Source organism: Dryas octopetala, chromosome 4 (genome assembly GCF_963921425.1).
Source record: "Dryas octopetala chromosome 4, drDryOcto1.1, whole genome shotgun sequence".
Classification (NCBI taxonomy): domain Eukaryota; kingdom Viridiplantae; phylum Streptophyta; class Magnoliopsida; order Rosales; family Rosaceae; genus Dryas; species Dryas octopetala.
The window spans coordinates 3,877,357-3,893,489 of record NC_141369.1 but is presented as its reverse complement, the minus strand read 5'-3'; the positions used below and the strand labels follow the sequence as shown (position 1 = coordinate 3,893,489).

At 39.5% G+C, this 16,133-nt stretch overlaps 1 pseudogene; it reads right to left on the bottom strand.

Annotated features, from left to right (window-relative positions):
- Window positions 1-2,591: 2,591 nt before the first annotated feature.
- Window positions 2,592-5,490, bottom strand: LOC147286245 (uncharacterized; annotated as a pseudogene).
- Window positions 5,491-16,133: the final 10,643 nt, after the last annotated feature.

The following is a 16,133-nucleotide window of genomic DNA, read 5'->3' as shown; positions in this document are numbered from 1 at the left end:
ATGAACACAAGATCAAAGGAGATCTTCTTGGATTGTTGATAAAGAGATCTTCTTGGATTGTTGATTGATTGTTGATTGATGTTGATTGTTGATACTCCACTATTTCCCTTGAACCTTTATTCTCTAACTAATAACCTTACTCAAACTTCAAACTTTTCTAAATTCAAACCTCTTATTAAGTCTCAAACTTCAACTTTTTCTGAACTTGCTGAGGAGCAGAGAGGCGATGGCAGTGTAGGAGACATTTCTCAAAACTTTCTCAAATATTTTCATGGCTCAAATAAAATACTTTTCTGAAATCACCTGAAAATCATTTTCTTTCTCAAACTGGCTTTCACAAACATTTTCTCAACTGATTTTCTCAAACCCTCTGTAACATTATCATTTCTCACCCGGGCAGTGTGGAATCACTCACTTCTCCTCACCTGTTAGCTCGCCACTACCTCGCCGCCCACTCAGGGTCTTGGTCTCTAGGTCTTGCAATCCACACACATCCGGCCGGGTTTAGCTCAGATACCAATCTGTAACGCCCCGAACCTCGGGCCCAAAAACATACTGAAACACTGTCATTTAAACTTTTTTTCAAAGAATGAGTCATGCACTTAACATAATAAATAAATACATATAATAAATTAGAGTGCGAGTCCAAAAACATTTATGTAAAATCACTTTTTAAAATCGATTTAAATCAAATTAAAATGGGTTTCACTGCCTCGTCTTCTCCTCACTGCCTCCTCAATCTGCTTAACCTGTAAAACACAAATAACCACACTGCACCATATTCATGGTACACCGGGTCATTCAAACAAACAACTCGGTAAGCTCACTAGAGCTCGTATGAGTGAAATGACGTAATTAACTAACCTTAATAATTTCCTAAATTTTCAAACTCAATAATAATCCACTATAAAATCCATAATTACTCAATCACATAATAATTTCATTCACCAATGATCCAAGCATCAAGATAATCAATAATTCCTCATATTCACATCAAATTCCACCAATAATAATAATCATTCTGGCAATTCCATTGCCTAATCGTCTAACTATTAACCGCAACATCAATCATTCACATCTTAATTAATAACCTCAATGCATAATCATCATCATTTCCATCCTCAAGATTTAAGCCTAGACTTTACCAAGTCCTAGCCAAACCAAATCCTAGCAAAGAAATGCACACAAACACACAAAGCAGCAAATCAAACTATCTAATTTTACTGTTTAACCACGTAAAAAGAATAAAATGCCCTTATTGGCGCCCTTGCTCGAATATCAAATCCGGCAGCATAACGACATCAGGAATGAGATTTTTCGAGCCTGTATACCTGTTAAAACCAGACAACCAATCAATTACAATCATATTCACAAATTGACAGTTCAACAGTCTGATTGGGTGGCAACACAACCTTTTTGTGTTAATTTTAACCCCTAGTTGCCTTGTTGAGCCTTGTCAGCCTTTTTGTTTCTTAACCATGTTACCCGTGCTAGCCCCTAGTTTGGGGGAATCACCCTTCCAATTGTGTGTATCATACCCTTACTTAAGGGATTGTAGAGAATTGGTTTATGATAATTGCTCATTTGTGTGCAAGGCTTGAGAACAATGTGAAAAAGAAAAGAAAAGGAAAAGAATATGTTGTTGTGCCCAAAAGAAAAACAGGGAAAAAAAAAAAAAAAAGACAGTGAAAAGGGTAGGCATGTGTATCACAAGTATGCAAATTCAAGAATGCAAGCCTAGTCGCCAAAGTGTATAAGAATGAAATGACACCGTAAAACCTGATTCTCTATGATTCCCTTAAGTCTTTGTGTTTTTCATACCTTTCTTGTTAAACCCTTCACCGTTAGCCCCATTACAACCAAGGAATAAAATTTCGATGGAAATTTCGACGGAAATTTCGATAATTTTTAAATTTCGACAAAAATTCGACGGAAACGACGGAAATTACTATCAAAATACGAAAATTTTGAATGAAACTTTACCATATGTTTATTTAACATATTATCTACTATATTGATAAAAAATATTGAAAAAACTAAATTATATGGTAGGTTTCATGTGATATGTGATGAATATAATGTGCGCTGGAGGTAAATACTGTTAAAAAATGCTTCACTAATTAATAATTACTTCAATAACACCTCAATTTTATTTTTACTACAATATTGCCACATGAATTACAAAAGTAATTAATACCACATAGAGTTTCTAGGAGGTTCAAAATTTCCGCTGTCTTCAGTATCATCATGTCCAGAGTAGGTGTAATGCGAAGAATAATCTTCCCAAGATACTTCTCCAGCATAATTTTGCATGTAATTGCCAACATGCCAACCATATGGATCAGGAACCTGTTGTGGTTGAATTTGCCCATAAGCATACTCATTTGAAGAGTTTGTCTCTTGTTGTGCCAATGAGTTACTATCAGACTCAACCAAGTAAGGCAGATGTGGTGGGTAGAATATTGGAGGGTTTTGCCCATAATTGTAATTGTCACTTCCTACCCCCATAGAGCCAAAAGTGGTGGATAATGAATCCTCTTCTTCTTGTGCCAAACTCTCATGACCTCTTTGTCTGCGACTATAGTCTTTTCCTATGGCACCAATTCCTGGTCCGGCACGCCTACTCCCATGATCCTCATCTTGTGTTGCATGTGTGTAGTTTGCTTCAACAGAAAATGGGCTAATATACTCTTGAGAATGTCCAATGACATCTTCATTTCCACCACCACCACCACCACTACCTCTACCACCACCACTACCTCTACCTCCACTGTTGGTAGGAGTGCCCGATCTTGTGCTAGAGTTGCCTGATCGAGAAGGATTAGTGGGAACTGGCTCAGTACGATGTGTCGACCTTGGTTGCATAAGTTCATTCAAACTTGTAGTAGGGCTCACCTCCTCATTTAGAACTCTGTCCACATTGATACCTTCCTGACGTGCTTGAGCTGCAATATCAGGGTCTGGATTGCCTGCATCATCATCTAAATGGAGGGGCCTAATCCACTGATAAAGCTGGTTTTCCTCCACATCATCATCCCCTATAGCAGCATCATATATATCCAGCGGATCATATTCATCAACGCGATCCTCCTCTGCTTTCTTGTCTCGAAGTGCAAGCCTCATATTATAGTAGCAATATACCATTTTTTCTAACCTACTATATGAGAGCCTGTTTCGTTGTTTGGTGTGTATGAGTGCGAAAGTGCTCCAGTTTCTTTCACAAGCTGATGATGACGCCGTTTGTGATAAAACTTTGATGGCTAACTTCCTCACAGTAGGCGCATCACTCCCATACATGATCCACCATTCACCTGAAATGAAAAATTTGTTTGTGTAAGTGTAACTATAAAAATAAATAATTAAGTTAATCTAACTAATACAAGTAAGATGTATACTCACTAGGAGACATTCGTGATCTAGCGGCCTTTGCAGCTCGCTCTCCGAACATTTTCCGGGCATCTTTAAAATATGTTAACTAGATACAAATACAATACAAATTATACAATATCAATCAAATAAATAATTTAAGACAATCAAATTCTATAAAGTATTAATATTTTTCGTAAGGATTCTTATGGGCCTTATGGCAAATTATTTTTACCTCATTTTCAAATTGGCCAATTTCTGGTGAATAGGGATCCAATTTGGAGAATACGTTGTGCACAGCCCGAATAAGTTCACCATCATCTCCAACGCCAGGTCTATATTGATAGCGAGGATTCAAATAATAGGCTGCAATCATGTATCAAGTAAATATAGAAATATATAATTAGTAATTTAGTTCATTAATTGAAAGCTAAATCAATTAAAAAAAATGCGGAACCAAAATAACAAATAAATTATTGGGTTACCTGCTGCGTGCAAATCGTGTTGTAACGTTTTAAACCATCGATCGTTGATGATTTTTATTACCCACCGTGCACCCTGTTTTTTTTCTAGCTCTTCCTTCACGACACGCATCAACTCATAAATTGATCCCATTGTAGGATATACTTCTGTGTCGACAATACGTAAAACTACGTAGAGAGGTTCAAACAGACCGCACACCTTATGCACCTATTGCCAAAAAGAGTGATCAAGAACTATATTTTCAACTGTGATGCCTGCATCTGAACGCCGGAAATTGCTACGACCCCAATCATCACTGGTGAACAATTGCTTCAGCCCCATCATCTTACCATACAAACTATCCAATGCAATATAGTTTGTAGCAAATCGGGTGGCACCAGGACGAACAATATCTCCCTTCGTGATCTCTCGCATCTTTGCCAACAACCAGTTATGGTTGTAAATATAATTCGTGATCATTCTGGCTTTTTTAATCACATTAGCAACCTGCTCTTTCTTCCCCATCTCTTCAAACATTAGATCAATGCAATGTGCTGCACACGACGTCCAGTACACATTGTATTTGTTCATTAACTTCTTACCTGCTTTGACAAATGCGGAACCATTGTCGGTCACAACTTGAACAACATTCTCCTCTCCAACCTCTGTGATTACATCCTTCAGTAGCCCATAAATATATTTATGATCCTTTATGCAATCTGAAGAATCAACGGACTTAAGGAATACCGACTTCCCTCTTGAGTAGACCATGAAGTTAATGATAGACAGTTTGGTTGGACCTGTCCAACCATCGCACATGATTGGGCAACCATAAGTTGCCCAATCAGTCTTCAATTTGTTAACATGCTCTTGCATTTCTTGAAACTCCTGGTCCAAAAATCCGGTGCGTATCTGATAGGGTGTTGGAGGTTCCACTCCTACTCCTGCCTGTTGACATCCTATCACCAAATTTTTGAAATGATGAGATGCTGCTTTTGAAGGAGGAACATTTTCATATATAAAGAACTTGCTGATCAAGCGTTGCATCCCATCTTTGATTGACCCTCCGGAAAAGAGATTTTTAACACTCTTTTGGCGTGCTTGAGCTGCCTTGTATAAGCTTGGTGCCACTGGAGGTGTTGGTCGTGAATCTCGTGATTCCCTCATGCTTGATGCTCTTTGCATCTGTGCACCACTACTAGACCCAGAACCTTGTCCCCTATTTGGGACTTTATGTAAGTGTTCTCTCTCCCATTCTGCTGCTCTAGAGGCTCGAAGTGCAGCTCGAAATTCTCTTCGCTCTTGAGGCCCCATATCATCATTATGATCTTCATCATCATCATCTTCATCATCACTCAGCTCAATCTGACTTTGTCCTCGAAGCTCTTCTCTGAGCTCTTCCATCCTTTGTATTTTTTTGCTTTTTTGGTGTTGTTTGTGTTGCATCCCTGCAATGATGAATTGTCTCACTTCTGGTGGGACACTATTGCATCGTTGCACATTGTGTCCAGGATCCAAACCACTAAGGTGGTATTTTAATCGTGTCACTCCAGCACCCTTCATTACAAGGCCACAATATTTGCATATTGAACCTTGTCTGCTACCCGGTAATGGATCGGCATGATCCCAAGCTGGATCACGTGATCTCCTTTCACTGGCCATTGAATCCTAAATTCCTAATAACAAAAAGACATACACAATAACACAATAACAATAACAATTAAATTCCATATTAATATCATATCAGTATATCACCAAGAAATTAATATCATATTAGTTATTAACTTATTACTAATTAGTAATTTCATATCATATTTATATTACCAATTGGCAATTCCATATTTTCATATTACTAATTTGTAATTTTATATCATATTACCAATTTCATTTCCATATTACTAATTTCATATTAATTATTAATTTATTCCCAACTCCATATTAGTTTCACTAATTTTAAATTACCAATTCGGCAAATTCCATACATGATACATATTAGATACTAATTAACAAATCATACAAATTCCATATTAATTATTAACAAATCATACCAATTCCAATTCCATATCATATCAAATCACCACTTTCAACTTCCATATCAATATTTATATATCATACAAATTACACAAATCATACAAATCAAAATCAACCTAAAATTATACAATCAATTCCAAAATTATACGATTAAAGATTCAAAATTAACCCAAAATCATATAATTATACAAATCAAAATCAACCCAAAATTATACAATTAATTCCAAATCTATATAAATCAACCCAAAATCAATATAATTTATCTTATATAAATTAACCCAAGATCAATATAATGACATAATGACATAATGACATAATGTACATATAAACCCAAAATATGATATTAATCAATTGATGTTAGATAATATTTAAAAGTGGGTAAATGTCTAAATGATATACTCATATAGATATACTCAGATATGCTCATAGATCAATTTAGATATACTCAGAATCTCAGATATAGATCAAGACATTTTGACTGGTTAATGTCAAAGCCATTAACCAGACTTGACTTCGCAGTTCGCACAAACACTCACAGACTTGACTTCGCACAAACCCAAAATACTCACAGACTGGACTTCGCACAAACACAGAGATGTCAAAGCCACAAACTGATTTCAGTCAGGGGGGCAGGGGGCCGAGGCTAAGCTTCGAGGTGGCCGGAAGCTTCGAGAACGCCGCTGCAAGCCGAGAAGACAGAGACGTCCGAGACCGGCGCTGCAAGCCGAGAAGACGGAGGAGAGAGGCGAGAGAGAGAGAAGAGAGAGAGCCGAGAAGGAGGAGAGAGGCGCTGCGCTGGCTGCAGATCGGATCGAAGGTGTGCGCCGAGCCGCCGAGGTGAGAATCGTGAGATTGTGATTTGTAATGTGAGGCAGTGAGGGACTTAGGGTTAGGCTGGGTACCGTATTTGAGCGAGGCTGCGAGGGTTAGGCTGGGTATTTCAGTATTTGAGAATTGAGATTTTCTGATTTTGAGGTTTTGGAGCTCGGGTGAAATCTGGGTATTTTGAGCGAAATTTCGCTCAAATTAAAAAAAATGGCTGTTAGGTGCATTCGAAATTTCGCTCGAAATTTCGAATATTTCGCCGAAATTTCCCGAAATTTAGTCGAATAGGTGTTAAAATTTCGGCACCCCTAAAAAACGAAATTTTCGGCAAAATTTCGCCGAAAACTTCGAAATTTAAACCCTTGATTACAACCCATATGTAAAGTCCTATATGATCTTAGGTGAAATGTAGTCTTAATGTGGAGATTAGTTGAGATGGAAGTATATTGTATTTTGATTTGATTTAGGTATTTGGTATCTTTCATGAGATCATTAATTATTCTTTCACTTGTGCCTTTGTTCATACATGTATGTGAGTAATTTGAATTTGTATGCATAAACTCGCTCACATATGCATTTTGAGTGAATCACTACTTAGCCAATATCTCAATGCTTTATTTGTAAGTGATTATCTTTGTGAGAATTGAAGTGAAACTAGTTGCTTGTGATTACTCAAGCTTGCTTGAAAGTTCAGATTGAAAACTATGTTGATATTGTCTTACACACATGATGTTTTAACCTTGTTGATTGTGAGTTAGAGTTGGCATTTGGTTAATATCTGGAACTAGTGTGTAATCTATTTGATTGAGTTATGAATGATCAAGCATACCTGAGATTTTTGGTGGAAGGTTAGGTGGTTTTTTTTTAAGAGTCTTAGTTTTGTTTTGTTTTGTTTTGCTAGGGACTAGCAAATGATAAGTTTGGGGGAATTGTTGGGTCCTTAAATGTGTGCATTTTAGGCCATCTATCTTCATGTATTTAGTACTTAGTCCCTATATTTTGTGTTATTTATTTGTGTTTCTCTCTTTTGTAGGTGGAAAGCCCATACATAGGTAACAAATGGATGCAAATCAGCCCATTTTGAGCTTAAATGAGTATTTTCTGTTTAAAGAAAAGCTCAAGACCAAGAGAGGGTCCAAGAGCATGAAACAAGTGAAAGCCCAGCCCAAACCATAAGAGAAGTGGCGTCTGTGCTAAGTGAATGGCTGGCCGCACCTTGCAAAGAATTTCCTTTCTAATTTGGCTCTAAAAATCAGATTTTTAATTACCTTAATTATCTCCTTTTAATTTCTGATTTATTGGAGGTTTATTAGGGGAGGAAATCAGCTATATGCAAGTCTATGGAGATCAGCCACACTTATCTATTTAAACCAAACTCTTGCTGAGTTCTAGGGTTCCCATACTTGGAGAAAAAAATCAGAAAGAGAGAGAGAGGGGCTGCAGCTTGGAGGCGTTAGCTCTCCTAGGGTTTTGGCTTTTTTTCTTCTCTTTTCTTGTAATTTGGAGATGATAAACATGATTTCTTTGATGTTCTTGTTTTCTAGCATGAACTAATCACGTTTTCTAAGGCCTAGGGTTCAGCCCTAGGCCGAATATTCAGTGGATTGGTGATGTAGTTGCTGTTTGTTTAATTCCATGGATTTGGTGATTTTGATTTCACTTTTATCATTGTTCTCTATGTGTTTATAATCCTTGATTGATCACCTAGGGTTATTGCATCTAGAATTTTATCAATTTAGGGTGAGGACAACCAATCAGCCTCTAATACAAGTGATAAACAACTTAGGATTTAGTAATTGGCTGAATTCTAATTGTGTGAAATCAATACTAAGACACCTAAGGTAGATGCCATGCCTTAGGGTTTTATTTGCATTCATAATCTCATTTGTGTGTTAATGGACCTTGCTGCATTCTTAGGTAGATGTTATGCCTAGGTTGCATTTAGGGTACCAAACTAGGGTAGACACCATGCATTAGTTTGTACATTTAGGGAATCATGCATTTCATGCTATGCCATAGATGAATATGCGAATGCATTCATCAATAGGAATTAAAGATTTCATAAATTGCACCATGACATTGAATAGGAGGTCTAGTAGTAAAGTCCTAGAGTCCTAGTATCATCATCATTCTATTTTCACAAGATAACTTGCTGTTTTCATACTCTCTGCTAGTTGCGCATCCTAGTCTTTAAAGTAGGTTTAATTTGCTGTTTTCAAGTCATACAAACCCCCTCCAACTCGTGTGTGTGTTTCATTTCAGTAAGTAGCTGCCCTTGGCTTGACAACTTGGGCAGCCACTTGTGTCTTATTTTCTTATTTCTTTAGCATTAGGATTACCATTTAAAGATCATCAATAGTCCTCGTGGGATCGACCATGCTTGCCATCTATATTATATATAGATTCATGCACTGCGAGTATTAAAATATAACGAACAATGAGAGGAAGACAACCTAGGTGGTCCGGAGTCGCATCGTGGCCGGAAAAGCGAGATCGCCGGCGTAGCCATCGATTATGTCTCGCGTCGATTCTCCTTCGCCGCTGGGTTTCTGTGTTGGATGCTGCCACAGGGAGGAAGAGGAGAGGGAGGTGATTCCAACGCCACCGGTCCCGCCGCCATCTGCCGTTGGACGGCCGAGAAATCGAAGAGAGGGAGGGCGAAGTCGAAGGGAGAGAGAGAGAGAGAGAGAGAGAGAGAGAGAGAGAGAGAAATGAAAAAAAATAAAAGCTGGTTTTTCTTTTTAAATCCCTTAAATGCAATTTTACAAAATTGCCCCTCACTTTTAACATCCGTAAAACCGAAACTGTAACTCCGATTTACACGTGCTTCGTGTCTACAAACTCGTGGACTCGAGACCTATCTAACGTGCCCAAAGTCAAAGATGAAAGCCCACTAATTTTAAGAGTCAACTTTGGCTCAAGCCCAATTTAAAACAAAAATTAAAATTCAATTAAAACCTTTTTAATTTCCAAATAAATTCCCAAAATTCTTAAAATAAATTTTCAAAGTATTTAAAATAGATCTTTGAAAAATACGGGGTCTCACAGACGATCAAGATTCTATGAAATATTTGCAGGACAAAAGGATGTTAGGTAAGGTAGTTAAAGTATGGTTGGTTTGACCCACTTTAAATGTAGGCCAAAGTGCATTTTTGTACCCTGTACTTTAACGAAATTTCTACTTTGATCTAGTTCTTTCAATTTTGAAAATTTTTATCCCGTATTTTCATTACGTTTGCAATTGGGTCTAAATCATTAATTATGTTTAAATTGTTGGTGAAAATATGACGTAGCAGAGATATTTAATTTTAAACAAACTATATGAGTGGAACGTATTTAACCAAGTGGCGTTGCCCAATCACAATTGGACACATGTCTTTTTTTCTTAATTATTTAAGTTTTTGTTTTTTCTTTCTTTCTTTCTTAATTATATTTTATTTAACTTTTTAAATTGTTTATTTAGACCGTATTTGTCACGCCCCAACTAATACTAATTTAATTTTATTGAGTTAAGGTGTGAATCATATCTTAATTAAATAAATAAAATTTCTAAAATCAAGATATGACAGAAATAATAAATAAGTACCCAAAAATAATTAATAAACAAACACTTACATTAATTATATTGTACATAATTTACACAAAATCATATTTTACATAAACTACTCACTGGTAGTCCCTTATTCTAGCACACCACACAACTTTATACATATATACATTATGTTCTCTTGCTTCCGTAATTTTATGGCTCAATTTCAGTACCTGAAAATTTTATAAAGGGGTGAACAACCTTAGCTCAATAGAGAAACCATTCTCATGAACAATTGACTAAACTAAACTAAGTGACAAGAAATAGGACATGATAAATATAAATAATGTTTAATGCAATCCCAACTCCATTATTTCTATTCCTGTTACCTATATATATTAAAACAAACAGACCGCACGTCCTAGGCCATGCATTTTACCACTATGGTCCCGAGTGTTTCAATATATAGACTAACACCCAAAATACCATCAATCTAAAGACACATGTCAGTGAGGCCAAAAGAGCTAAAGTGGACCACTACGTAATAAAGACACATGTCAGTGAGGCACTGGCTCAACTAACACAATCAGCAGCTGACTAGTATACCAACAAAGAGAATAACAAATTAAGAATGGGCTAACTCAGGTATCTCAACAACTCCACCCCTCTTAAGAAAAAACTAGCTACCCTTCAGCCTTTGAAGTCTGGATAACGGGCAAGAATCTGATCTGCTTCCTCCCAGGTTGCATCTTCAACAGAGGAATCATTCCACTGAATTAACCACTTAGTGACTGCCACGTTGTTCTGCTTAAACATGCCTCTATCTAAAACTGCAGCAGGATACCAATGAGGATTCAAGGGATCCTTCATTGGAGGAAGATGAGTGGAAGGCACAACACTTGAACCCAATTTCTTCTTAAGCAAGGACACATGGAATACTGGATGAATCTTAGCAGTGGGTGGCAATGCTAATTTGTATGCAACACTGCCAATCCTTTCTAACACCTTGAATGGACCATAATACTTTGGTGACAACTTGTGTGAAATTCTTCTCTCAACAGATTGCTGTCTGTATGGTTGAAGCTTCAAATAAACCAAATCACCTTGCTCAAAACTTCTCTCAGTATGTTTTTTGTCATACATCACCTTCATTCGAGCTTGGGCCAACTGCAAGTTCTGTTTAAGCTCCCCAAGAAAAACATCTCGATCCCTCAATTGCAAATCTACTTGGTGGACAGCAGTTGTACCAGGTAAATAGGCTTGTATTGGAGGAGGACTATAACCATAAAGAGCCTGAAATGGTGACATTTTAATAGCAGAATGGTAGGTAGTATTATACCACCATTCTGCCCAAGGAAGAAGTGGAACCCAGCTAGATGGTCGATCTCCAATAACACATCTGAGGTATTGCTCCAAAGTTTTGTTCAAGTTTTCAGTTTGACCATCTGTCTGTGGATGATATGCAGAGCTTTTACACAACATAGTCCCTTGCAAGGTGAAGAAAGCTTTCCAAAAGTTATTGAGGAAAATAGAATCTCGGTCGCTAATGATGCTTACGGGCATTCCATGCAATTTGAACACACTATGCACAAAAGCTTCTGCTACAGTCTTAGCAGTATAAGGATGAGATAATGGTAAAAAGTGTGCATACTTGGTAAATCTATCAACTACCACCAATATAACGGACTTCCCAGCCGAACTAGGAAGACCTTCAATGAAATCCATGGTGTAACGACCCGACCCAAAGTTGACTTTTCAAACTAATGGACTTTCGTCTTTGACCTTGGGTCCGTTTGATAGATCTCGAGCCTACGAGTTCGTAGACACGAAGCACGTATTAAACAGAGTTATAGTTTGAGAGATACGAGCATTTGAAGGGAAGGGCAATTTTGTAATTTTGTAGGAGTGGGTTTTAAATACCCAAAATCCAGAAATTTCTGGACACTCTCTCTCCTCTCTCCCCGCGCCTCCCTTCTCTCTCTTCTCTCTTTCTCCGACAGCCCTCTCCCCTCGGCAGTCTCGCCGTCCGGCCACCCCTCGACCAACGGCGGACACCGGGGAGTTCCTCTCGCCGTCGCCGTCGCCGACCCCCAGCGGCCCTCCTTATCGCCGGCTGACCACTACAGATGGAAAATCGACGCGATGACAGAGAGACGCTCTCGTCGGCGATCTGCGTTTGCCGACGGAGTTGCGACGCCGGACCACTTGGGTCCTCATCCTCTCACCACGGCGAGTTCAACCATGGGCTCCGTTCGTCCAGACGATGCTCCACGACGGAGCAATGAGCTCGGGAAGCTAAGTCAGCCGCCGGCTTCTACCACCGTTTTCGGCCATTTCCGGCGGGATTTGGCCATCGGTGAAGTTGTCAAAAATGATCCTCGAGGTATGGGCCTTCATTCCCCCTTATTATTGAGTGTCAATTTTGAGAATTTAAAGATTTGAAATTTTAGGGCTTGTACCCATTTCGGGTTTGCCTTGAATTGAGCTTACTTGAATGATTTCTGAGTTGTTTTTCATCCAATTGAAGTGCCAAGGTTGAATTTGGGTTGATTTTTAGTTGAAAAATCATTTTCTTAGATGGTGCCGCCACAGCCACCATTGCCTCCGCCACTTGTGGCGGCGGGTCAGTGGCCGTTTGTCTCTTTTTGCCCACATTGAACTTCTAGGAGATCCTTGGAGGTTGTTTGGTGAGTTCTGTAAAATTTCTGTGTTGTATAAAGCCGGGCAGCCACCGTGTGTGGTGGTGGCCGCTTGTTTTGGACGATTAAACAACCAGTTGTGAATTCTGTATATATATAAGTTGGTTGTCTGGTCTTAACAGGTACATGGGCTCGGGAAATCGCATTTCCGATGTCGTTATGCTGCCGGATTTGGTATCCGAGCAATGGCACCGTGAAGGGTATTTTAGTCTTTTACGTAGTTAAATTATGAGTGATACTTATCGGACTTTATTGTAGAGTACTGTTAATGAATTGTCTGTTTTGTGTGTTTGCTGACTTATGTTAGAGAAGGCTAGGTGTAGGATTTGAATCATGGGAATGATTTGACGAGGATTTGAGGCTAAGGAATGGTTATTGTCGAGGCTAGTGAATGATGATTAGACAGTTATTATACAAAACGATCAAATTATTTATTGAGGAAATGTTAGTATGATTTGAGTGACAGACAAGTGATGGGTCGTGAGTAGGAATCAACTTCTGAAAAGATTCGGTGTAATTCGGACAAAACAGTAAGGGTTGATGATGACGCCTATGTAGATGTGAGTCTGAAAATAAATACAAGAGACGTTATATTGCGAAACAAGGATATTTATGAGATGGTTTGGGAATGTTGTGATTGAGGTTGTGCGAGAATACATGCCTGCCCGTGCATCGATTCGCTCTGTACGGGAAGTGGCGAGCCTAGTTACTTGCCTGCTCGGTGCATCGATTCGCTCTGCACGAGAAGTGGCGAGCATCCTGCCTGCTCGTGCATTGATACGCTCTGCACGAGAAGTGGCGAGCATTCATGCCTGTCCGTGTATCGATTTGCTCTGCACGGGAAGTGGCGAGCTTACCTGCCTGCCCGTGCGTCGATTCGCTCTGCACGAGAAGTGGAGAGCTTATCTGCCTGCTCGTGCCTATGCACGGGATGTGGCGAGTTTAGTTACCTCGGTATATGACCAGCAGTTCTTCGAGTACTAGAGTGGCGAGAAGTTTCAATTGTGGAGTATTTTTGAGAGCATTAATCGTTCTTCAGAGGTTGATTTACAGTTTTGAGATGATTTAAAGAATGGATTTGAGAAAAAGTTTTAAAGCTGGGGGATTTCAAAGAGCGATGTGAGTGAAACTAGACAGTCTGTTTGTTTGTTTGGTTGCTTGTCTGCAGTGTTTGCTAGGATTTGGTTAAGTTTGGGCTTGAATCTTGAGGATGGGAATGTTGATGATTTGTCATAAGAACATGGAATATGATGAGTGGATTGGATTATCGTGCATCAGTTAGAGATATGGTATAGGCATATAATTGCGTTTGAAGTTATTAATTAGGATGTGAATGATTGAGGTTAAGGTTAATAGTTGACGATTAGGCAATTGATTTGCCAAAATGTATTATTATTATTATTGATGAGGTTTGATGTGCATATGAGGAGTTTTTGATTTTCTTGATGCTTGGATGTGGTGTAGGATTTGTGTTTTGCAGGTTAAGCAGGCTGAGGAAGCAGTGGGGAGAAGACGAGGCAGTGGGACCCAAAAAGATTTATTTAATTGTTTTTACTCAGTGGTTTGTTTAAAATGTTTTTTTGACAGAATTATATTTACTTATATTGTTGTGCATGGCTTAAAAGTAAGAGAAAACAGATTTAACAGTTTGATGTTCAGTATTTTCATGGGCTCGAGCTTCGGGGTGTTACAGAATGGTATCAGAGCTAGATCCGGCCGGAAGTGTGTGGATTTCAAGACCCAGGGACCAAGACCCTGAGTGGGCGGCTGCGCGAGGCAGTGGCGAGCTACCAGGTGAGGAGAAGTGAGTGATCCCACACTGCCCGGGTGAGGAATGGTGATTTACAGAAGGTTTGAGAAGCCAGTTTGAGAAATAAAATGATTTTCAAGTGATTTCAGAAATGTATTTTATTTGAGCCATGAAAATGTTTGAGAAAGTTTTGAGAAATGTCCCCTGCACTGTCATCGTCTCTCTGCTCCTCAGCAAGTTCAGGAAAGTTGGAAGTTTGAGACTTAGTATGAGGTTGAAGTAAGAAAAGTTCGAAGGTTGAGTAAGTTTATTAATAAGAGATCAGAGGGTCAATCAGAGTGGCGCAGCGGAAGCATGGTGAGACTTAAACAAATCACGTTGGCACGTGGCCAATAGAGGGATCAGCGAGGACGATAGGAGGTACGAGTTTGGGCATCACTTGTCTGTTACGATATATGCTAAATTTCGAGGATGAAATTTTTGTAAGGGGGGAAAGTTGTAACGACCCGACCCAAAGTTGACTTTTCAAACTAATGGACTTTCGTCTTTGACCTTGGGTCCGTTTGATAGATCTCGAGTCTACGAGTTCGTTGACACGAAGCACGTATTAAACATAGTTATAGTTTGAGAGATACGAGCATTTGAAGGGAAGGGCAATTTTGTAATTTTGTAGGAGTGGGTTTTAAATACCAAAATCCAAAAATTTCTGGACACTCTCTCTCCTCTCTCCCCGCGCCTCCCTTCTCTCTCTTCTCTCTCTCTCCGACTGCCCTCTCCCCTCGGCAGTCTCGCCGTCCAGCCACCCCTCGACCAACGGCGGACACCGGGGAGTTCCTCTCGCCGTCGTCGACCCCCAGCGGCTCTCCTCATCGCCGGCTGACCACTGCAGATGGAAAATCGACGCGATGACAGAGAGACGCTCTCGTCGGCGATCTGCGTTTGCCGACGGAGTTGCGATGCCGGACCACCTGGGTCCTCATCCTCTCACCACGGCGAGTTCAACCATGGGCTCCGATCGTCCAGACGATGCTCCACGACGGAGCAATGTGCTCGGGAAGCTAAGTCAGCCGCCGGCTTCTGCCGCTGTTTTCGGTCATTTCCGGCGGGATTTGGCCGTCGGTCAAGTTGTCAAAAATGATCCTCGAGGTATGGGCCTTCATTCCCCCTTATTATTGCGTGTCAATTTTGAGAATTTAAAGATTTGAAATTTTAGGGCTTGTACCCATTTCGGGTTTGCCTTGAATGATTTCTGAGTTGTTTTTCATCCAATTAAAGTGCCTAGGTTGAATTTGGGTTGATTTTTAGTTGAAAAATCATTTTCTTAGATGGTGCCGCCGCAGCCACCCCTGCCTCCGCCACTTGTGGCGGCGGGTCAGCGGCCGTTTGTCTCTTTTTGCCCACATTGAACTTCTAGGAGATCCTTGGAGGTTGTTTGGTGAGTTCTGTAAAATTTCTGTGTTGTGTAAAGCCG